The 25,371-nt window shown below is 36.0% G+C and overlaps 1 pseudogene; it reads left to right on the forward strand.

Moving 5' to 3' along the window:
• Positions 1-25,371, forward strand: part of LOC138144343 (patr class I histocompatibility antigen, B-1 alpha chain-like) — a 114,907-nt pseudogene that overhangs the window by 79,890 nt on the left and 9,646 nt on the right.

Below are 25,371 nucleotides of genomic sequence, written 5' to 3' on the forward strand. Positions count from 1 at the left end.
TCAATTCAACGTCCATACTACTGGTGATGCACTCTACCATACATTCCTGCACTCTATTTTGATACCACCGCTCAGGTGGCCCCTCATATTAGTCATCCTACAATGTCTCAGGGTCTCTGTTTCACATCAAGGATTGGTGTATTGAGATTTCTTCCACTAGGGGGCCTTGTGTCCCAGAGTTTCATCACCCACTCTCAGTGGAATTGAATCTTAAATTAAGGAAACATTTTGTGTGATTTGTGTGGGATACCAAAATCACTAACTAGCCTAATCATTTTATATCATATTTTGTTGGGTCTTTTAATCACAGAGTATATTCTGTTTAGAAAGTTTAGCTAAAGTCATGGGCAAGAATTGTACAAGAAGGGAAGGCATTGATCCTTGCCTTTAACAGCCATTTAGGCAAACTACTTCATTTTACAAATGAGAAACTGAGGTCCAGATGTAAAATAAATGACCCGAGGTTGTACAGATATCACATACAGATATATTCAAAAATATCAGAATGATAAAATTTAAGATTGTACATTTAGAGATGGATAAGGCCTTGGAAGATAATAAGGCCAATATCCTTATACTTGGGGAGACTGTACTGCAGAGAAGTAGAATGACTTGTCAAAGGTCACTAGATTAATAAAATGTAGAAAAAGAATGGGAACACAGATCCTCTGAGTTCAAAGCTAGCACTCTTTCCACTGCACTAAATGCCTAAGGCTTTACACCCTTTTTTTTGACAATGACATATATCTATAATTAAAAGATAAAAAATAAAATAAAATAAAATCTAGGTAGGAGGTCAAAGAACACAGAAAGAACAAACTAATTGTTTTCAAATACTGTTTTGGATTTTATAACACATTTCAAAAACAAGATTTTAGAAATGTCTTAAGGAGAAAAATATATTTGGCAACATATATTTTGATATTACTGCCACTATGCATTTCATACAGTATATCAACAATTTACAATAATCTATCAGTCAATCTTGACAATATATTGCTATGTGAGAAATATAAAATATTAAAACCAAAGCAAAGAAAGGCATTCTTGAATTTTGACCAAGAAAAATTAATACAATTAAAATTAAATGGGAAATAACTAACTTAGGGGAAAATATCTTTGTAGCAAATTTCTCTGACAAAAGTCTCTCTGCTTCTCTCTGTCTCTCTCTGTCTCTCTCTCTCTGTATATATATATATATATATATATATATATATATATATATATATATACATATATATATACACATATATATGTATATATATAGTTATGATTTTATCTAAAACTTACTATTTGTATCCTTTGACAATTGATCAATTGGTGAATAACTTGTATTCTTATAAATTTGACTCATTTCTCTATATATTTGAGAAAGAAGACAGTTAAAAGAGACACAAGCAGTAGAAAAAAAATTCGAGCTTTCTTTCTTTCTAATTTTAGCCACATTTGTTTTATTTATTAAAAATCTTTTAAATTTAATATAGCTAAATTATCCATTTTGTATCTCGTTATGCCCACTATCTCTTCTTTCTTCAATAATTCTTCCATTTTACATAGATGTGACAAGTAAACTATTCCATGCTCCCATAAGTTGCCCATTTATTACTGTATGACTGAATTGTGTACCCATATTGACTTCATTTTGGCATACAGTGTAAGATGTTGGTTTATGTCTAATTTCTGCCCAACCATCTTCTTAGAAGATTTTTTGTCAACTAGTAAGTTCTTGTTCAAATGGTTCTGTTTTGGGGTTTATCAAACACTAGATTACTATGGTCATTCACTTCTCTATATTCCATAACTAAACTATCCCATTCTTCTACCACTCTATTTCTGTTGACTTTATTATTGATGTAGTTACTTATACTGATAATTTTCTTAATATATAAACAGCCCTGCATTACTGGTATAAATATATGGTTATAGTGTATGATCCTTATGATATATTGTTATTATTTTCTTGCAAGTATTTTATTTTTCCCATAAATATTCATTATGGAAATGGGTCTAAAGTTTTCTTTCTCTATTCTGCTCTTCCTGGTTTAAATATCACCACCAAATTTATGTAATAAAAAGGAACTTAGTTGGAATCCTTCTTTGCTTGTTTTTCCGTGGTGTGTGTGTGTGTGTGTGTGTGTGTGTGTGTGTGTGTGTTTGTAGTGCAGTTGGGGTTAAGCGACTTGCCCAAGGTCACATGGCTAGTAAGTGTTAAATGTCTGAGGCCAGATTTGAAGTCAGGTCCTCCTGACTCTAGGTGTGGTGCTCTATTCACTGTGCCACCTCTCTGCCCCTTTTGCTTGTTTTCCAAAAAGTTTATATAATACTGGAATTAACCGTTCTTTAAGTGTTTAGTAGAATTCACTTGGGAACTCATCTTGTCCTGGAAATTTTTTCTTAGGGAGTTCATTGATTGCTTTTAAATTTATTTTTTCTAAGGTAGAGTTATTTAAATAGTCTATTTCCTCTTCTGTTAATCTGGGAAATTTATATATTTTAAAAATATCCATCCATTTCACTTAGATTGTCAGATGTATTAGCATGCAGTTGGGCAAAAATGCTCCTAAAATTACTTTAATTTCTTCTTTACTTTTGCTCAATTCCCTACTTTCATTTTTGATGATGGTAATTTGTTGACTTCTTTCTTTTCCTAAAAAAATCAAATTAATAATTTTATTTTCATAAAACTACATCCTGTTTCAATGATTTTCTTACTTTCAATATCATCAATCTCTCCCTTTATTTTCAAGGTTTTTAATTTGGTGTTTAATTGGAAACATTTAATTTGTACTTTTTCAATTTTATTTTCTTTTTAGTTGCCTAATTGATTGATCTGCTCTTTATTTCATGGATATAAGTATTTGGAAATATAAATTTTCCTGAAAATACTGCTTTGGCAGGATCCCATAAAATTTAATATGATGTTTCATTGTTGTCATTCTCTTTAATAAAATCATTGATTGTTTCTATGATTTGTACCACTTATTCTATCACTTATTTTTAGGATTAAGTTACTTAGTTTCCAATTAATTTTTAATCTATCTTCCCACAACCCCATTTTTAAATTCTGTTATGGTCGGAAGAGGTTGTTTTTCATTTTTTTTTCTTTTATGCCTTTGACTGTGAGGTTCTTATGCCCTAATACATGTGTGTTTGTGTGCCTGTGTGTAGGTACCATATACCACTGAGAAAAGATCTACTCCTTTCTACTCCCATTTAATTTTCTTCAACAGTCTGCTGTTAACTTTTTGAAAATTCTGTTCATCTCCATAAGTTATTTCTTGATTAATATATATATATATATATATGTGTGTGTGTGTGTGTGTGTGTGTGTGTGTGTGTGTGTGTGTGTGTATATATATTTGTTGTTGTTGTTAAATTTATCTAGTTCTAAGATGGGAAAGTTCAGGTCCTCAACTAGTATGGTTTTACTTTCTATTTCCTCCTTTAACTCATTTAACATTTTAAAAATTTGGATGCTATACTTTGTTATTGAAAATATGTTTAGTATTGATATTACTTCATTCTCTATGTACCCTTCAGCAATATGTAGTTTCCTGTCTATATTTTCTAATTAGACCTATTGTTGCTTTTTTCTTTGTTTGAAATCATGATTGCTATCCCTGCTTTTTTTCCCCTTGTGATAGTAATGGCAATTAAAGATTCCCCTGTATTGGCTTGGTTTTCAAATTGATTGTATTAAAACCCAGAGCTTGTTAATCCCACCTGTGGGATGGACTTTTTGATGTGAAAAGAAAGTCCTGACTAGGAGGAGCTGGTGACGTAGATTTGGAGAGACACGAGAGAGAGGCGGAAGTTCTTTTTTTGGAAGCTGCACCTCGTGGAGAGAGACTAAGAGAATTGCTGGTGGCCGCTTTGAATTGCCCTGGACTTTTGAGACCTGCCCCCTGAGCTGCCAAGGACTGAGGAGACATGGCTGTTTTGCTGGTACTTTGTCTGTCTGTTTTGATGTTATTTTGCCAGATTTGTCCACTGGTGAAAGACTGTCTTGTTGAAGAAGTCCTGGAACCTGGCATTTGGTTAAGAAGGCCTGAGACTGTCCTGCAGACAGAGAGTGAATACTGTCCACTGGTGAGGGACAGTACTGTTGTTGCAGGGGTCTGGAGACTGTCCGGCAGACAGAATGAATACTGTCCACTGGTGAAGGACAGTGCTGTTGTTGCAGGGGTCTGGGAGCCTTTCTGTTGGTTCAGAGCCCTGAAGAAGGATTTTCTTGTTGTATGTTTACAGAAATCCTGGGAGAGGGCTTTGCTAATGTGTTCAGGGGTTCTAGGACTGTTCTACAGACAGAGGATAAATTCATGAAGGGACTGGCAATGTATCTTATGGCCTTGCTAAGCCTTGTCTCTCCAGGAACTAAGATTGCTGAGAACTTGCCTCGTGTCAAGATGAAGAAAAGACCTCCATTTGGGTATTAAGTGCTGTGTTTAAACTTGATGTAACTCTGGGGTAGATTCAATTGTGATCCAGGGGTGGGGAACTTTTGACCTTTTTGTGTTCTATGGTTGAGCAAATGAATGTATTTTACTTATGTTTGGAAACTAATCTCCATTTGAGAAGAGGGGCTTTGTGGTGGACTTAATTAAGGTATAGCCTAGGGGTGGAGAAGTATTTGGAACCGAGACTTTGTAATTGATTGAATGATTGGAAAGTCCTGGGGTGGGGTAGGCCTTGGAGATGATTTAATCACACTTAGTAAATGCTGTATTTTGAATGATGTCATGTTTTGATCTTCTCTGTTCTGGGTTTGTTACTGAATAAAATAGAGAGCACCTATGCTGGTATTTTGAACCTGGGAAGTTGCCTTTGCTTGATATTACATTACACCCCTCCAGCTCAAGTGTTATAGCTTCTGTAACATCCTCTTACCTTTGTTCTATGTGTTTCTCTGTTTCCAGTATAGTTCAACAACATATTGTAGGATCCTGTTTTTTAATTTACTCTGCTATCTGCTTATATTTTATGAGTGACTTCATCCCATTCATTTCAGTTATAATCACTAACTATATTTCTCTCCATCCTGTTTTCCCCATGTATCTTCTCTCTCTGTCTCTCTCTCTCTGTCTCTCTCCCTGTCTCTCTTTCTCTGTCTCTCTCTGTCTCTGTCTCTCTTTCTGTCTCTGTCTCTCCTTGTCTGTCTCTCTGTCTCTGTCTCTCTCTGTCTCTCTCTCTGTCTGTCTCTCTCTCTGTCTCTCTCTGCCTCTCTGTCTCTCTGTCTCTGTCTCTGCCTCTCTCTCTCTCTGTCTGTCTCTCTGCCTATCTCTCTCTCTGTCTCTCGCTCTCTCTCTGTCTCTCTGTCTCTCTCTCTCCTTCCCTCCCTACCTCCCTCCACTATATACCCTCAACCCTCCCTTTCATCAGTCCCACAACATCTCTTATCCCATTCCTTCTTCTCTACATGGAAATGCAGAATTCTATATCTCACTGAATATGCATGTCATTCCTCCTTTGAGCCAATTTCAATGACAATAAGGTGCAAGTTTTGCCTTCCTGCCCTCATCTTGCTCTCCACTGCAATATCTCTTTCACATCTGCTTTTATGTGAGATAGTTTACCAAATTCCACCTCTCCTCCCTTCTTTCAGTGCATCTCTCTTACCCCTTAATTTTCTTTTTTTTTCCTTTTTTTTCGGGGGGGGGGTTGGATATCACCCATTATATCCTATGCCCTCAGTCTATGTATACAACTTCTAACTGCCATAATAATAATTAAGTTCTTTATATTTACAAGTATCATCTTCCTTTGTAGGATTGTAAAAAGTTTATCCTTGTTGAATTCCTTATGCTTTCTCCTTCTCATTTGCCCCTTTCCCCCCTTCTCTTGAATCTTTTATTGAAACTCAAATTTTCTTTTCAGTTCTGGTCTTTTCATCAGGAATGTTTAAAAGACACCTGTTTCATTAAATATGCATTTTTCCCCTGAAACATTATACTAAGTTCCCTGGGTAGATGATTCTTTGTTGTAATCTTTGCTCCTTTGCCTTCTGAAATATCATGTTATAAGTTCTCAGATATTTAATGTAAAAGTCATTAAATTTGTGTAACCCTGACTGTGCCTCCATGATATTTGAATTATTTCTTTCTGGCTGCCTACAGGGTGTTCTTCTTAATCTGGAATTTCTGAGATTTGACTATAAAATTCCTTGGAGCTATCATTTTTGGATCTCTTTCAGGATGAGATTGGTAGATTCATTCAATGTCTATTTTATCTTCTTGTTCTAGGTTACAAGGACAATTGTTTTCCATTATAATTAACTGAAATACCATATCCAAGCTCCTTTTTTTATCATAGTTTTTAGATAGTCCAATAATTCTTAAACTTTTTCTCCTCAGTCTATTTTCCAGATGTTTTTGTTTCATTGTTTCTTGATGTCTCACGTATTCATTAGTTTTTACTTGTCCAATTCCAATATTTAGGAATTATTCTCTTCAGTGAACTTTTGTACCTGCCTTTTCCATTTTACTAATTCCACTTTTTAAGGAATTCTTTTCTTCAGTTAATTTTGGTACATGTTTTTCCTTTTTTTTGTGATTCCTTTACCAAACAATTACATTTTTCAAAATGATTCTTTTGAATAACTCTCATTCCTTTTCTTTCTTTCTTGATATGTCTTCCTTTTAATTTTTAACCCCTTTTAAACTTAAATACAAAAGACCAAAAAATTAAAAAAAAATAAAAGACAAAAAAATTCCATAAACACAGAAAAACACAAAAAGAGCATTCAATAGGAAACCATGAATCTCCATTTCACACTGTTTACTTTAAAAAAAATGAAACTACTATGTAATAAATACATTGTTTTAAAAGCTACTGTACTTTTCTGTGCTTCCTTCTGAGTTTTCTTGTGTTCTTTGCTGTGCAATTTTTTCTCTGCCTTTCTTCCCATTTCACACTAGAGAAGGCCACCATTAGATACAGTTGCGTGTGTGCACATGTGTGTGCATAAACAATAATATACTTAATTGTATTCATCAGGTTTTTTTTGGAGGTAGCATCTTCCTTCATAAGTTTTTTTTTGTTGTTAAATAGAATATAATACTCAAAATAATTTAGTTGTTCACAGCTGTTCTTCGAACATTAATGCTGTTACTGTTCTCTTGTTTTTACTCATTTCACTCTTCACTATTTCATACAAGTCTTTCCATGTTTTTTTCCTTCTAAAATGAGCCTATTTCTTATATCTCAGTGATGTTCCATCTCTATCATATACCACAATTTGTTTAGTCTTTCCACAATTGATGAGAACCTCTCAGTTTTCAGATCTTTGCCACCACAAAGAAAGCTACTGTAACTCTTAAAACATATAAGTTTTTATTTTTCTTTTTTCTCTGATCACCTTGGGAAATAACCTAATAATGGTATTGGTGGGTCAAAGAGTATACTTTTTTTATTTTTTGTGCATAATCCGATTGCTTTGCAAAATGATTGGATGAGTTAATAGTTGCACCAACAACGTTTTAATGTGCTGATTTTTCAACATCCACTCCAAAAATTATTATTTTTCTCTTCTATCATTTTAACCAATCTGATAGTTGTGAGATGATATCTCAAAGCTCTTGTAATTTATCCAGTGATTTAGATCATTTTTATATGAGTAGAGATAACTTTGATATATACTTCTGAAAAATACCTGCTCATATACTTTGATCATTTATCAATTGGAGAATGGCTCCTATTCTTATAAATTTAACAATGTTTTCTGTGTCTTTGAGATATGACCTTTATCTTATACTAACTAGAAAAAATTCTTCAAATTTTATGTTTTCCTTGTAATCCTGGCTACATTGGATTTTTATAAAAAAATTAATTAAATCAAAATTATCTATTTTTCACCTCCCAATGCTCTCCATCTCCTGTTTATTCATAAATTCTTCTCTTATCCATAAGCCTGAAAGATAATATGTTTCATGCTCTATCCATTTTTGCCTTATCTTGGTAAATGGTTTGAAATGTTGGCCTTTGCCAAATTTCTGCTAGAATATTTTCTAATTTTCACAACAATTTTTCCAAAAAATGCATTCTTGTTCCAAAAGCTTAAATCTTTACCTTCTCCCATTTCTTTTTCACAATGCTTCTTCCGCCTCTCTGATTGGATTCCTTAAATCCTTTTTTAAACTCTTCCTAAAATTCTTTTTGGGCCTGACATCAATTAACAATTTTTCAGGCTTCACATGTAGCTGTTGTCCTCTTCTCAGTTTGTGTTTTGATATTTCCTGGGACCATAGTGTGAAGAGCAAAAAAGGCCTGGTTCAGGACTCAGATATTAAATCCTAATAGTTGACTTTAAAACAAGAATCTCTTTGAGATGCAACTTTTTTGTTAAGTTAGCTTCTGAATTCTTTGTTATGGGTTACACTTATAAGGATATTTCTTGAGTTCTGAATCCAATAGGCTATACCCCAAGATTTTAGTTATTAAGAGCTAAAATATTTGATTCAGTACTCAGGTATCTATGGGTAATCAGCTCTAAATGTGATGTCTTTGGGGGATTGCATTTTTGTCTTTGAAGTTTGTTCTCAACTGTATACGTTTATGAGTGCGGTTGCATTAGCAGGTGCCTGAGGCCTAGATCAAAGGTCTTACCCTAAGACTTTAGTCTCCTAGATAACAAACCCTTATCAAATTGTCTAATCTTTGTTACTTCCAGGATACAAAAGACTAAGGTAATGATTAGAAAACTTGAGTCCTGTTCATTTGTCTTTTTTGCACAATAAAACCTTGTACTAAGAATTAGTAAATGCAGTTCATCATTCTTCCTTGAACTACCCACATGGCCTAGTCATTTCTTATTCATGTCTCCAAATCATGCTAAGTTCTGGGCATTGAGCAGTCCACAGCACCATAGTAAATTTCTTTGTTGACTTTCTTTTCATTCCCACTTCAGTTTTCCAGTTAATTTTTTGAACTTTAATTGTATGTTGAAATTGGGCTCTGCTCCTTGGATGGAGGGAGCACTATTACCGCTTCATTGGAGTTTGGGGGGAGGGGTTTATTTCAGAGATAAATTTGGGCATGTAAATTTTTGGTCTGTCCAAGGTTATATGATTTGGGAGAGGTTGACTCACCACTCCCATGGCCTTGTGCCCTGGTCTATGAGTACCCACAAGTATTCTTTTCCACCCTGAATCTGTGACCAGAATCTCTATTCCCTTGAAACCACATATTCTGGTTTGCTAATGTTTCTCCTTGTCTGGCACTATGACCCAGTTTAAGGATTAGGATCCCCATTTGGGAAATGGAACAGAGTCATGCACCCAGTGCCAGCAAATGTCTCCCGTAATCCTCCAAGCAGATTTTTAGACACCTTACCATCTGTGGGCTAAAAGTTCTTGGACTTATTTTTTTTCTTTTTTTTTCAAATGCTTTGTTAACTTCTGATTTACATCATTCATTTCCACCAGATTTTGACCTACAAATTTTCTCCCCATTTTCCCCTACCCACCCCCCAAAAATAGCACTAGCACAGTACATCCCCCCCTCCAATCTTCTCTCTCCCATATTTTCTTCCATAACCCTTTTGAATTTTCCAGTGGATCTCTATGCCAGAATTCCTGTATATCTTATTTCCAAAATTACATGTAAAATAGTATTGATAATAGTATACATATATATGTGTATATACATATATACAGACACGCGCACACACACACACACACACACACACACACACATATATATATATATATATATATATATATATATATATATATATATATATATATATATACACACATTTGAATATTTGATTTTAAAACTTTGAATTCCAGATTCATTCCCTTCCTCCCTTGTCGCCCATCCTTACTGGGAAGATAAGCAGTTCATTATAGGATGTACATGTGTGTCTAATGCAAAACAATAACATAGTACATATATTGTAAAAGACTGACTATATTTTCCTCCCTCCTATTCCATCTCCCACTTGTTCTACTCTCTCCTTTGATCCCGACCCTTTTCAAAAGTGGGTGCTTCCAACTTCCCTGCCCCCCAAGCCTTCCCTCCCTTCCATCATCCCCCCTCTCATCCCCTTCCCCCCCTACTCTCATATAGGGTGATATACCCTATTTGGTATGTATTTCATTCCCTCCTCAAGCCAAATTCAATGGTAACAAGGTTGACCCATTCCCTTTTGCCTTCCTATTCTTCCCCTCCATTGTAACTGTTTTCCCTTGCCTCTTCTATATGAGATAGTTTACCCCAATCTGTCTCTCCCCAACTCTTCTCATTATATTCCTCTCTCACCTCTTAATTTCACCTTTTAAGTATCATCCCTTCCTGTTAAATTGGTCCTGTGTCCTCTATCTATGTATACCTGTAAACATATATACACACATTCACATATGTATTCATATGCCCATATACCCTCATATATATATATATATATTTCTATTCCCTTCCACTACTGACAAAAGTTTCATAAGTTACGATTATTGTTTTTCCATGGAGGAATGTTAATAGTTCAACTTTGATAAGTTCCTTATGATTTCTTTTCCCTGTTTACTTTGTCATGCTTCTCTTGCTTCTTGTATCTGAATGTCAAATTTTCTGTTCAACTCTGGTTTTTTCAGCAAGAATGCTTGAAAGTCCTCTATTCCATTGAATTACCATATTTTTCTCTGAAACATCATACTCAGTTTTGCTGGGTAAGTGACTCTTGGTGTTAAGCCCAACTCCTTTGACCTCCAGAATATAATATTCCAAGCCCTTCGATCCCTCAGTGTAGAAACTGCCAGATCCTGGGTTATCCTGATTGTGTTTCCACAATATTCAAATTGTTTCATCCTGGCTGCTTGTAATATTCTCTCCTTAATCTGGGAATTCTGGAACCTGGCTATAATATTCCTAGGAGTTGTCTTTTTGGGATCTTTCTCAGCAGGTGATCGGTGGATTTTTTCAACCTCTATTTTGCCCACTGGTTCTAAAACATCAGGGCAGTTTTCTTTGAGAACTTCTTGCAATATGATTTCTAGGTTTTTATTTTGATCATGGCTTTCAGGTAGCCCAATAATTTTTAAATTATCTCTCCTGGATCTATTTTCCGGGTCAGTGGTTTTTCCCATGAGATATTTTACATTTCCTTCTATTCTTTTATTTGTTGTCTGTTTAACAGCATCTTGATTTCTCTTAAGGTCATTAACCTCCATTTGCTCCAGTCTAATATTGAAGCCATAATTCTCCTCATTGAGCTTTTGAGATTCTTTTTCCATCTGGCAAATTCGAGTTTTTAAGGCATTCTTCTCCTCATTGCCTTTTTGAGCCTGTTTGCCATTTGAGTTACTCTATTTTTTAAGGTAGTATTTTGCTCAGTCAGGATGTTGACTCACATTTCGTAATTTTCTTGCATTGTTCTCATTTCTCTTCCCAGTTTTTCCTCCACTTCTCTTATCTGCTTCTTAAGGTCCTCTATGGCCTGTAAGCAGCTCATATTTTCCTTTGAAGCTTTTGGTGCAGGAATTCTGACTTCACTGTCTTCCTCCTGTTCCATGCTTTGCTCCTTTTTGTCCACAAAATAGGAGTGTGATGTTGGAATCTTCTGTCTGCTTTGTTTCCTTTGCCTGGTCATGTTGCCCCTCAGTCACAGGATCCCTGGGCTTTTTGCCACAGTAAGACTCTGCTACCAGACAGGGGAGCTTTCGTCCCAAATGCTGGGGTTTTCTCAGCTGCCGAAGTTATTAGATGGGTACCCTCTCTGAGGTCACCCCATGCTCTGGCAACCTGGACATACACCCCAGGACCTCCACCCTAAACTGCAATCCAGATCCAAGCAGGTTAAAGCAAGAGCGATTAACCCTCAGAGTGGAGCTGGGCTGGGCTCCCAAAGTGCTTCTCTGGATGATTCCTGTGGGTGTGCTGGGCTGTCCTCAGTGGGAGGTTAGGTTCTCTGTGTCATTTTGTGGGTTACCCGCAGCTCCAGCTTCCACCTTCCCCAATCCATGTAAAAAGGGTTCTCTAAACAAACTTTGAATTTGCAGAACCGACAAACTGAAACAGAGAAGCTAACCTCCTGCTGAGGACAGTCCAGCAGGCCAGCAGGAATCAGCCAAAGCAGCACTCTGGGAGCCCAGCTGAGCACTACTACAAGGCTGTAGCCCCAGGGCAGGCCTGACCAGCTGCCGGCCGGAGGGACTCCAGATCAGCAGCAGCTGTGGTGGTTTCCGGATTTATCAACACATAGATGCAAAGGACAAAGTGAAAGGTCAGTGCAGTCTGGACTTTGGGAACCAGTAAGTGAGAATGTGTGGCTTTTGCCCCCAGGGCGAGAAGCCACTGAGATGCCCAGGTACAGCCAGTTAGCACCAAGTGGCAGGTTCAGCTCCTGGCCTGCAGAGTGTTGGGGGACCAAGCACCAGTCTGAGGGTTAATCGCTCTTGCTTTAACCTGCTTGGATCTGGATTGCAGTTTAGGGTGGAGGTCCTGGGGTGTATGTCCAGCTTACTAGAGCGTGTGGAGACCTCAGAGAAGGCACCCATCTGATACCTCTGGCAGCTGATAAAACCCCAGCATTTGGGAGGAAAGCTCCCATATCTGGTGGCAGAGTCCTACTTTGGCAAAAAGCGCGGGGTTCAAGTGGCTGAGGAGCAACATGACCAGTCAAAGGAAACAAAGCAGACAGAAGATTCCAACATTAGACTCCTATTTGGGGGACAAAAAGGAGAAACACATTGAAGATGAGGAAGACAGTGAAGTCAGGACTCCAAGCTTCAAAGGAAAATACGAGCTGGTTACAGGCCATAGAGGACCTTAAGAAGCAGATAAGAGAAGTGGAGGAAAAATTGGGAAGACAAATGAGAACAATACAAGACAATTACGAAATGAGAGTCAACAGCCTGACTGAGTAAAATAACACCTTAAAAAAATAGAATAACTCAAATGGCAAAAGAGGCTCAAAAAGGAAATGAGGAGAAGAATGCCTTAAAAAACCAAATGTGGCAGATGGAAAAAGAATCTCAAAAGTTCAATGAGGAGAATCACTGCTTCAGAATTAGGTTGGAGCAAATGGAAGCTAATGAATTTATGAGAAATCAAGATGCAATAATTTAAAATTTTTTGGACTACCTGAAAGCCATGATCAAAATAAGAACCTAGAAATAATCCTACAGGAAGTTCTCAAAGAAAACTGCCCTGATGTTTTAGAACCAGTGGGCAAAATAGAGGTTAAAAGAATCCACCAATCACCTCCTGAAAAATATCCTAAAAAGAAAACTCCTAGAAATATTATAGCCAGGTTCCAGAATTCCCAGATTAAGGAGAGAATATTAAAAGTTGCCAGGAAGAAACAATTTGAATATTGTGGAAACACAATCTTGTTAACACAGGATCTGGCAGCTTCTGCACTGAGGGATCGAAAGGATTGGAATATGATATTCTGGAAGTCAAAGAGCTGGGATTAAAACCAAGAGTCACCTACCCAGCAAAACTGAGTATCATGTTTCATGGGGAAATATGTTCATTCAGTGGAATAGAGGACTTTCAAGCATTCTTGATGAAGCAAGAAAAGCATGAGAAGGTAAACAGGGGAAAAAATCATAAGGAACTTATCAAAGTTGAACTGTTAACATTCCTACATTGAAAAAGAATAATTGTAACTTATGAAACTTTTCTCACTAGTTGAAGGGAATTATAAATAGCTTTGAAATTATAAATAGCTAATTATAAATAGCTTTGAAAAAGGTCATCTAACCTCTCTAGACCTCAGTTTCCATATATGTAAAATGAAATATTGAAAAGGATGATTTATAAGATCAAGTATAGCTAGAAAATTCCATGACCTTAAAAAGTAAATTGGATGAAGATAAAATTGTGACTAAATAGAATGATAATTCGTGGGTTCCTGGTGTGGAGACAAAGGAGCTGGGAAAATCTCATGCTTCAAAAAGAAGTGCAATACATCATTTCTTGTAATATTTGGTTATCTTCCCTCGTCTAGTGCTTATGATGAACACAAATAGTGAGAGAGCCCGAGAAATCTGAACAGAGATGATAGAATTTAAAGCATTCCTGGGTTCCTGTGGGGAACTGGTGTAAATCGTACACTCCCAAAAAACTTGTTCTAAAAAATCAGTCATGGCAGCTATGAAAACAGGAGACGAGTCTTTAGATCATGGGAACTGATGAACCCCAAGTTCTCTAATAATCTAAAGCTCCTTTGTTTTTCTTCAAAGACTTTGATTTTGGGGTTGTTTGGATTACTTTTATCTGTTTACATTTAACCGCCGCCCATAGATGTCAGTTCCATAAAGCCAAGAACTATTGTGTTGCGTTTTCTTTTTATCCCCAGAATCTAGCATAATGTATTGTCCATAGCATAAAAAAGATTAGTTAAACGTAACTAAATTGAAACAAGTAGACTTCTGTGCATTCCCACAGGACCAGTAAATGTCATCAGTGTGTAGGTTTTACTGAGATGCCTTATAAGAATAAGGAAGACATAGGAGCATCAAGGAAAATGTATAATCAGAAAAGGAGACAGGGCAGTCATGTAGCAATAGCTATGGATAATGGATGAACAGACAATATTACACTGGTAAGCATAAAAATATGTGAGCTAGAGGGAAGCATCTAGCACCTTAGATAAGATTATTTTTGTAAGATTTGCGGGTATATATTACCTAGAATTACACAGAATGAGAAGATATTAGGAAGTGTACCCAGAATTATACAATCTCAACAGTTGAGATTAACAGAACAGTCCATTTTCTCCAATTAAGGATCATCACTATACCATTCTCAAGAAGCATTCATCCAGCATTTGATGGGAGCCATATAGTGAGGAGGAATCCCTTATGAATTAGTTCATTTTCGGATAGCTCTAATTGTAAGGCAATTCTTTAAATTATAATTGTAATTGACACACAGTACTTTAAATTTCACCTGTCATTTTGCAAATTTTGTTAGTTATCTCTAATTCTTCCCTCTGTGGCCAAACCAAACAAGTGTACTTCTTCTTTCATATGAAAATCATTTAAATACTTGAAGAAAACTATCACGCCTACCATCCATGCCTATCCTTTGAACACTCTAATGTGTGAGGGGACTTTGAGATATATAGGCAAGTAAAGAAAAAAAAATAGAGAATAATACAAAAATCATTTCAAGAAGAAGATATTACTTATAACTGAAAGATCATTAAAGATCTCTGGTAGTAGGTGGCACATAAACTTTGATTTGAAAGCAGTGTAGATAGTACATTCCAAAGTTAGGAGACTTCTTATGCAAAAAAAAAAAATTGAAGTGGAAGATTGAATATAATATACTAGAAAGAGCTAGGAAAAACTAGTTTGATTGTAATGAAGAGTGTAAAGGAGTTTTGTTTTGTTTTGTTTTGTTTTTATTAAATAAGAGAAGAAATGTAGGTAGAAATTCTATTATGGGAGGGGCTTTAAATTCCAGGCTGAGGTGTTTATATTTTATCCTATGGGCAATAGAAATCCATTGAAAAATATATAGCACAGTTGTGCTGTATATGGAAATGTGGTGGTTACATGATAGGATCAGTATTTTAGGTATATAAATCTGGCAGCTGTGTAGAGAATATATTAGAAATAAGAGAAACTGAATACAGGGAGACCAACTAAGAGGCCATTGCAAAACAAACAAAACACTGCTAGATGCTGTGGTCCTGAACTTGAGCAGTGGCTAAATGAGTGAAGAGTCAGTAGCTGTGAGACATGTTGGAGGTAAAATCAGCATGATTTAGTGACTGATTGATTATGGGAATTGGGGGGGAGGAAAACATCAAGGTTAAGTTCAAGATTCTAAACCTGAGTGATTAGATGTCATTAATAGAAAAGTGTAATTTTAAAAGAGGGATATCAGAATTGAAAGAAACTATGTATTAGTGGTTGGTCAGTGAGGCCAGAAAGAATGGGAGTACAGTAAGCAAAGGTACAAATCTCAAGGATCTCAAATCTAATTTCCTTTTCATTTCCTCTTTTGTTTTGTTTCAATGATTATTTTATGGAATAAATTAGGATGTATCTGCTCCATAAAGATGCTAATAATCATCAATATTAGGAAAAATAATATAGATGAGAGAAGATGAGGAGCATTGGTAAATGGAGGCAGGGAGCTATCTAAGGTGAAAATGCAAATGATGGGGACCAAATTAGCCCTTTTTCAAGGTGAATAAATTTAGTAAATCATTGCAAAGGTGCCATAATTCACAACACTGAATTTCTTTGTGTGTGTAATATTCTAAAAACTCCACCATCTTCTATGACATTCATTAGTAATGACTCAGTGTGGAACTTTGCTTTTGTTAGCTGTTCAGTAAGACTACGCAGAGTATATCAATCCTGAATTGTTCACTCTTTCCACATAGGATCTAATTAAAGGGGAAGAAATATTATTTTTCCAATACAGTTGATTCTTTTCTGACTCACCATCATATTCTATTTAAAACATCCTTTTTTCAGGATGAATCTTCAACCAAGGCTGATGTTCAGGGTAACAAATGTAATCACTGATCAGTTTTATCTCAGTTTCACATTGCACATTTTCTTGTGCTAAATGCTTCTTACAGTAACTATCATATTAAATCAGAGCTTTAACATTATGATTCATAACTACTGTGGAACCTGTCATTAATAAATCATGGCCCTAAATTGGAAGTTTAAAGTTAAGATTTATAAACTAACATTCTAAATCACAACTTTAAAATTCAGTATTCATTAGTAAGAACTTTTCTATACTGGGCTTGTAAATCAAAGAAATCTACCTGATGGCTCAAAGTTAATGTGTATAAATCAGAAGTCTGATCATTCATATTAATAAATCAAGAAGACATTGTACTTTGTAAATTTCCTTTATAAAAAAAAGAACATTCCTATATTATGCATAAGACACTAATTGTAAGAGATATAGCTCACAACCTACTGTGAAAATCTTTTGTAAAGTTCTGGTTTATGTTTAACTAAAATCTTGGCTTCCTTCTCTTATGTCCATTTTACCTAGTGTGTTTTCCAAGGAGCACAGAAAAATAAGTAGACATCTCCTTCCTTAAAAACTTTCATTAACTTATAAGCAATTATCATTGTCCTTTAGCCTTTCTTATCATACACTATATAGACTTAGAATGCATTCGAATTTTAGAAATTATCTCATTCAACTTCCTTATTTTACAGACAAGTACACTGAGGCCCAGAGAGTTCAGGTAACTTGTCCAAGTTTACAAATGAATGAGCAACATAATTCAGGTCTTTCTAGTAATACTCCCACTAATAACAAAAACAACAATGATGATGATGGCATTTATACAGTGTTTACAAATTTCGTTACATATATTAACTCAACTGAGTCTTAAACATGCCTGGTAAGTGAAATAGAGTATACAAAGTGAATTTCAACCTGAAATATCATACTATTACTATTATTATTCCAGTTTTTGTTAAATTAAAATGAGACTCAGAGATTCACGGAAGCTATATTATTTTCCCAGGGCCACAAAAGTTGTCTTTTTGGTATTATCAACCTGTTTTTCTAATTCTAAAAGAAAAAAAAAGCTTTTATTTTTGCTCTTCATTTCTCTCAAAGGATTTATAATTTTCATATCTGAACATTTTTATCCTTCACATCTTTTTGGTATATTTAGCAAAAAAAGGCACAATACTCTAATAAAGTTGTGACTAATGCAAAATATAGTGAAGAGTAGGGGCAGTTTGTGACACAGTGAATAGAGCACCAGCCTCAGTGTCAGGAGGACCAGAGTTCAAATCCAGCCTCAGACACTTAACACTTACTAGCTGTGTGACCTTGGACAAGTCACTTAACCCCAATTGCCCTGCCTTCCCCCCTTCAAAAAGACCAAAAAAAAAAAAATAGTGAAGAGATCTCTCACAGTTGCTCACACATCATGTATGCCTCATACATATTATCCTTTAGCACAATTAAAATTTTTTGTGCAATATGTTCCCTCCATTAAATCCTAGAGAACATAGCAAGTTCTTCTGACGGGCACACTTAGAAGAGGATCTCCATTCTGTCCTCTTTTGATATTTTGGTGGTAACTAGCTAGTATCAGAGAATTAACTGCCTGCTTAAAAATCCATGCTCTCAATTTTATTATGTCTGAGAAATAGCTGCCTCCAGGCACAGATTTGGTATGCAGATGCAAAAGTCCTTTTTCATCAATCTCATAAAACACGTGTCTGATCAGAATAGTCTGAGACTGTTCCTCATTGGTGACCACTATACTACTCTGTATTCTCTATTTCTTTGAAAAAAAAACAAAGGACATAACCTTCAGTATCTCTCTTAAACCTGTGGCCAAGATGCGGACCCAGAGAGAGCTGTATACAGCATGGAAAAACAAATTGGGCAAGGCACCAGACACTTTAGGAACATAATGCCCTGAGTTACCAATTCCAGTCTTTCTTATTCAGGATCAGCATGAGTTCTTCACTCTGCCTCCACTCATTACTACATTGGAAAAACTCCAACAATAACCTTTGTGGGGACCCTACTTTGACAAAGAGCTAATCTGACTGCATTGTTGAGCCCCAGGATATCTCTGTTATGGAACTGTCACTGTTTTCAGCTAAGCCAAATGTTGTTATTTTTCACATTAATTGGGGCGTAGTCACATTTCTCCAATCACTTATTTGTGCAGTTGATATTTTGAATGTGAGGACTTTATCTCTTCATCTCAAGCCAATATAGCCCATTGTTTTTGCTCATCATGCTCATTTTGCTTCCTATGTGACTTATTTTATTATAGTTTTTTTTTAAATGAAACAGTTAAATGCCATACCACTGGAGGACACTATTCATTCACACATCAACACTATTTGGACTTTTCCACTCAACAATCTTCACCTACATACTATATATGTGTGTGTATGTGTGTGTGTATGTATGTATGTATGTATGTATGTATAAAGTTAAGCACTTTTCATCAAATCCGTACCAGTAATATGAAAAAGTTTTCAAAAGAATTTGCTAAAATAGAAATATACCATACCTATGGCATTTGGCCAATCTTCTCAGCTACTAACTGTCTTAAAAAAGAAAATTAGGTAGTTTGGGATTGTCTGTTCTTAGTTATACAAGCTAATTCATATTGATTTTTGCTTGACCTGCTAAGGAGTCACAAGTGATAATTTTTTATCGTATCTGTATTGAGATTTCACAGTTATTTCTCTGGATGGGGACAGCATTTTCCAGCAGTTTTGTCAAATAATGATTTCTTATCCTAGAAAATAGAGTCTTTGGGTTTAGCTAATGTTTCTTGTGTACCTCACTCATTCCACTCATCCACCACTCTATTTCTTAGACTGTAGCAAGTAGTTTTAATGATTACTGCTTTATAATACAGTTTTAGATCCAGTACACCTAGGCTACCTTCCCTTGCATTTATTTTCATTAATTCCCTTGACATTCTGGGACTTTTATTCTTTTTGATGTAGAGAGGGCAAGGTAATTGGCATTAAGCAACTTGCCCAAGGTCACATGGCTAGTATGTGTTAAGTGTCTAAACCTGGATGTGAACTCAGGTCCTCTTGAGTCCAGGGCCATTGCTCTATTCACTGTGACACCTAGCCACCCCAGGAACTTTTGTTCTTCCAGATGAACTTTGTTATTATTTTTTCTAGCTCTATAAAATATTTTTTGGCAATTTGACTGGTATGACACTAAATAAGTTAATTAATTTAGGTAGAGTTGTCATTTTTATTACATTAGCTTGGCCAACCCAAGAGCTGATATTTTTCCAATTATTTAGATATGATTCATTTGTGTGAAAAGTGTTTTCTAATTTCATTCATATAGTTCCTGGGTTTGTCTTGGTAGGTAGACTCCCAAATCTTTCACATTGTCTACAGTTATTTTAAATGGAATTTCTCAGAGGGGAAGCAGAAAACTGGAAAAAAAATTTTATAAGTGTTTCTGATAAAGGCCTCATTTCCAAAATACATAGAGATCTGAGTCAAATTTATAAGACTACTAGTCATTCTCCATTGATAAATGGTCAAAGGATATGAACAGGCAGTTTTCAGAAGAAGAAATTCAAGCTATCTTTAGTCATATGAAAAAATGCTCTAAATCACTATTAATTAGAGTAACAATTATGAGGTACCACATCATCAGATTGGCTAATATGACAAAACAGGAAAATGATATTTAGTGTCATACCAATCAGATTACAAAAAAAAAAAAAAAACCTTTTATCCCATAAAAAGTGGCAGAGAAGATGTGGAAAAAAATGGAACACTAATTCATTGTTGGGAGAGTTGTGAACTTATCTGACTATTCTGGAGAGCAATTAAGAACTATGCCCAACGAGTCATAAAACTGTACATATGCTTTGACCTAGCAATACCACTTCTAAAGCCTATATCCTAAAGAAGTTGTAAAAATAGGGAAAAGAACCCACATGTACACAAATATTTGTAGCAGCCTTTTTTTGTGGTGGCCAAGAACTGGAAATTTAGGGGATGCCCATCAATTGGGGAATGGCTGAACAAGTTGTGATATATGAATGTAATGGAAGACTATTGTGCTATAAGAAATGATAACCAGACTTTAGAAAAACCTGGAAAGACTTATATGAATTGATACTGAGTGAATTAAGCAAAATCAGGAGAACATTCTACATAGTAACAGTCACAGTGTGTGATGACTGGCTTTGATAGACTTAGCCCTTCTCAGCAATTCAAGGACCTAAAATAATCCCAAAAAACTCATAATGGAAAATGCCACCCATATCCAGAGAAAGAACTATGGAGTCTGAATGCAGAGAGAAGCAGACTATTTTGTTTTTGCTTTGTTTTGTTTTTTTTCCTTCTTATTTTTCCTCACATTCATCATAATTCTTCTATATGACATGACTAATGTGAAAATATGTTTAGGAGGAATATATGTATGTGTGTGTGTGTGTGTGTGTGTGTGCCTATATCAGATTGCATGCTGTCTTGGGGAAAGGGGAGGGGAGGGATGGGAAGAAAATTTAAAATTTATGGAAGTTAATGTTGAAAACTAAATATATATATATATATATATATATATATATATATATATATATATATATAAATTAACTTAAATAATCTCCTAAAAAAAAGGTGGGCATGGGAAAGAGAAAGTCCAAGTCTTGAATTAATAAAACAAAAGAGACGTGAGTATGGGGACATTTCGACATGATTTAAGATTAAAATTGAGAAAAGAGGATGGAAAAAAGAAATAAATGGTATTTCTATTGCTGCTGGACTTTGTTTGTAACATATAAAAATGCTGGTGATTTTAGTGGATTTATTTTATATCCTGTAACTTCACTAAAGTTGTTAATTATTTCAAGTAGTTTTTTTTTAATCTGATTCTCTAGGATTCTCAAAGTATACAATCATATCACCTGTAAAAAGTGATAGTTATGTTTTTCATTACTTATTTTAATTCCTTCAATTTCTTTTTCTTCTCTTATAGATAAAGCTAACATTTTCAGTACAATATTTCATAACAGTGGTAATAAGGGACATCCTTGCTTCACCATTGAACTTATTGAAAATGCTTCTAAGGGATGGAGCCAAGATGGCAGGAAAGGAAGCAGTAAGTTTTCTAAGCTCCTCCATAAATTCCATCAACAAAATTTTAAAAAGTGAATGTGAATGGATTTTAGAGTGAAATCCACTGGAAGACAGAGTGTGGCAGAATCCAGCCCAGGAAAGTGCCCACGTTGGTCTGGCAGGGGAATCACAGAGGAGCACCTGAGGGCTGTACCAGCTGCAGACTAGAGAGCAGACTACAGGAGAATGAGAAGGAGCCCCAGATAGCAGACTTACCCACCCCAAGGGTGATTCACAACCATCTCACCACAGGACTAGAGGACCCATCAGAGCTGTGTAAGAGAAAGCACGGGATCCGCAGTAGAGAAAGCAGCTTCTCCTGGGGCTATCAGACCAAAGCCTGGAAGTTTAAAAATCAGCTACCTGATTTTCCAGAAGCCAAGATGGCAAAGTAAACTCTAGCTGTTCACATTCCCCTTCCCTGATCTAGAAAACCCAGAGATAAATGTCCTACCCAGAGTAAAATCCTGAAATAGTGGAAATAGCCTCAGGCTTAGGAGCCACATGGAAAGGGAATAACTGAAATAGTAAGGAGTCTGAAGTAAAGGGCAGGAGGGGTCCCAACTAGCCCCAATTCATCTGACCAGCAAAAGCCTAACTGAACTGTAGTCCAGGGACATAGAGGCAGAAATCTGAAGCAGCCAGACCACCCCTAACCCACAGAATACTCTGTGAGCCTTATGACAATTCAGGGGAAACACTGAAAGTCCTGGCCTTGGCCTCAGTCTAGACACTGAGAAGCTACAGCACACAATGTCAACAACCAGGCACCTAACTCCTAGACTGAGAAGCTTAGGTCAGAGTCATCTTTACCCCAGGAGTGGAAATACAACTTTAAACATCAGAAAATAGGAAATTACAAAGGGCCAAAAGCAACTTGCAAAAGCAAAGACAAAGAAAATGGAATCCTATTATTGTGAAGAAGAAGAATCACTTTCAGGATACACCATGGACTCTGTATCCACATCTGAGACCATACATGGAAATATGAACTGGTCTCAAGCCCAAAAAGCATTCTTGGAGGAGTTAAGAAAGATTAAAAAAAAAAAAAAACACGAATTAGAGAGGTAGAATATAAATTTAAATCTACAGTGACCAAATTGAAAAAAAAAAGTCTCACTGAAGAAAACAAATCCTTAAAAAGTAAAATTTGTGAATTATCTGGAGAAAATACCACCCTAAAAAAGGACCTTCAAAAATTAACTGAAGAAAATAATTCACTAAAAATTAGAATCAGTCAAATCGAAGCCCAGGTCTCTGTGAAGAGCCAATCAAGCAAAACATGAAGATTGAAAAATTAGAAGAAAATATCAGATATCTCACTGGAAAAACAACTGATCTGGGGAACACATCCAGGAGAGATAAACTAACAATTATTGGTCTACGGGAGAGCCATGATGAAAAAAGCAGCATGGACAACATCTTCCAAGAGATTGTCAAAGAAAACTGTCTTGAAGTCCTAGAATTTGCAGGCAAAATAGTTATTGAAAGAATTCGCAGGACTCCCAAAAGACATCCCAAATTGAAAACTCCAAGATAAACTTTGAGAAGTGTTCTGTGATTTGATCAGATGAGACTCTGGGAAGCCATTGTTGAGAGCCCCCCGGCTTTGAAAAACCCAGGTGCTGACTTGACTATTTCTCAAATTTCTTCCTGAGCTAAAAGAGAGATAATAGAAACATCCCTGACTTTCAAATAAACTTATTTCAAATGATCCTAAGAAGTGGAGAAGTGTGTGACTAGCTGAGCAGATACATTAATATACCAGAGTGGAAGTCCTGGGATGTATGAATAATTTGCCAGAGTGTGTGGAGGCTTCAGAGAGGGCACCCAACTAATAGTTCCAGCATCTGAGAAAACCCTAACATTTGGGATAAAGCTCCCCTTTTTGGTAGCAGAGATCTACTGTGGCAAAAGGCTCAAAAGTCAGGTAACTGAGTGGCAACATGAGCAAGCAAAGCAAACAGGGCAATCCGACATTAAACTCCTATTTTGAGGACAAAAAGGATCAAAGCTTGGGACAGGAGGAAGACAACTAAGTCAGAACCCCTACAACAAAAGCTTCCAAAAAAATATGAGCTAGTAACAGACCATAGAAGAGCTTTAAAAGGATTTTGAAAACCAAATAATAGAAGTGGAGGAAAAATTGGGAAGAGAAATGAGAACAATGCAAGAAAATTATGAAATGAGAGTCAACAACTTGACTGAAGAAAATAACACCTTCAAAATAGACTAACTCAGATGGCAAAAGAGGCTCAAAAAAGGCAATGAGGAGAAGAATGCCTTAAAAAGTCAAATTTTCCACATGGAAAAAGAATCTCAAAAGCTCAATGAAGAGAATCATTCCTTCAGAATTAGATTGGATCAAATGGAAGCTAGTGGATTTATGAGAAATCAAGATACTATTAAACTGATCCAAACAAAAGGAAAGATGGAGGCAATGTGAAATATCTCATTGGAAAAACAACTGACCTGGAAAATAGATCCAGGAGAGATAATTTTAAAATTATTAGGCTACTGGAAAGCCATAATCAAAAAAAGAACCTAGAAATCCTCCTTCAAGAAATTCTAAAGGAAAATTGTCCTGATGATTTAGAACCAGAGGGCAAAATAAAGGTTGAAAGAATCCACCAATCACATCATGAAAAAAAGATCCCAAAAAGAAAACTCCTAGGAATATTATAGCCAGGTTCCTGATTTCTCTGATCAAGGAGAAAATATTGCAAGCAGCCAAGAAGAAACAATTTGAATATTGTGGAAACACAATCAGGATAACCCAGGATCTGGCAGCTTCTATACTGAAGGATCTAAGGACTTGGAATATGATATTCTAGAGGTCAAAGGAGCTGGGATTAAAACCAAGAATCACCTACCCAGGAAAACTGCATATCATGTTTCAGGGGAAAGTATGGTCATTCAGTGGAATAGAGGACATTCAAGAATTCTTGATGAAAAAAACAGAATTGAATAGAAAATTTGACATTCAGATACAAGAATCAAGAGAGGCATGAGAAGGTAAAGAGGGAAAAGAAATCATAAGGAACTTATCAAAGTTGAACTATTTATATTCCTACATGAAAAAATTATAATTGTAACTGATGAAATTTTTCTCAATATAAGAATAGTTGAAGGGCATAGAAATGTATATACATGTATATGTATATATATGTATATGTGTGTAAGTGTATATATACATATATGTGTCTATATAGGAGGATATATGGGTGTATGAATACATATGTGAGTATGTGTATATATGTCTACAGGCATACATAGGCAGAGGGCACAGGACCAATTGAATAGGAAGGGATTATACTTAAAAGGTGAAATTAAGAGGTGAGAGAGGAATATAATGAAAGCAGATGGAGAGAGACAGAATGGGGTAAATTATCTCATGTAGAAGAGGCAAGGGAAAACTTTTACAATGGAAGGAAAAACAGGAAGGCAAAAGGGAATGAGTCAACCTTATTCTGATTGAATTTGGCTTAGGGAGGGAATGACATTCACAACAAATTGGGTATCTCACCCTACACGAGAGTAAGGGTGAAGGGGACTATAGGGGGGATGATGGAAGGGAGGGCAAGCTGGGGGGGGGAGAGAAGTTGGAAGCACCCATTTTTTTTTAAATGAGCAATTGGGGTTAAGTAACTTGCTCTAGGTTACATGGCTAGTTATTTCTGGGTGTGGTGCTAAGTGTCGGAGCACATTTTTGATCCCCAGGTCATCCTGACACTGGAGCTGGTGCTCTTACTCACTGAGCCACTTGGCCACCCCTAGAAGCACCCACTTTTGAAAAGGGACAGGG

This window comes from Petaurus breviceps, unplaced genomic scaffold (genome assembly GCF_028583685.1).
Source record: "Petaurus breviceps papuanus isolate PSGF00001 unplaced genomic scaffold, PetGlider_PUasm1.0 90696, whole genome shotgun sequence".
Classification (NCBI taxonomy): Eukaryota; Metazoa; Chordata; class Mammalia; order Diprotodontia; family Petauridae; genus Petaurus; species Petaurus breviceps.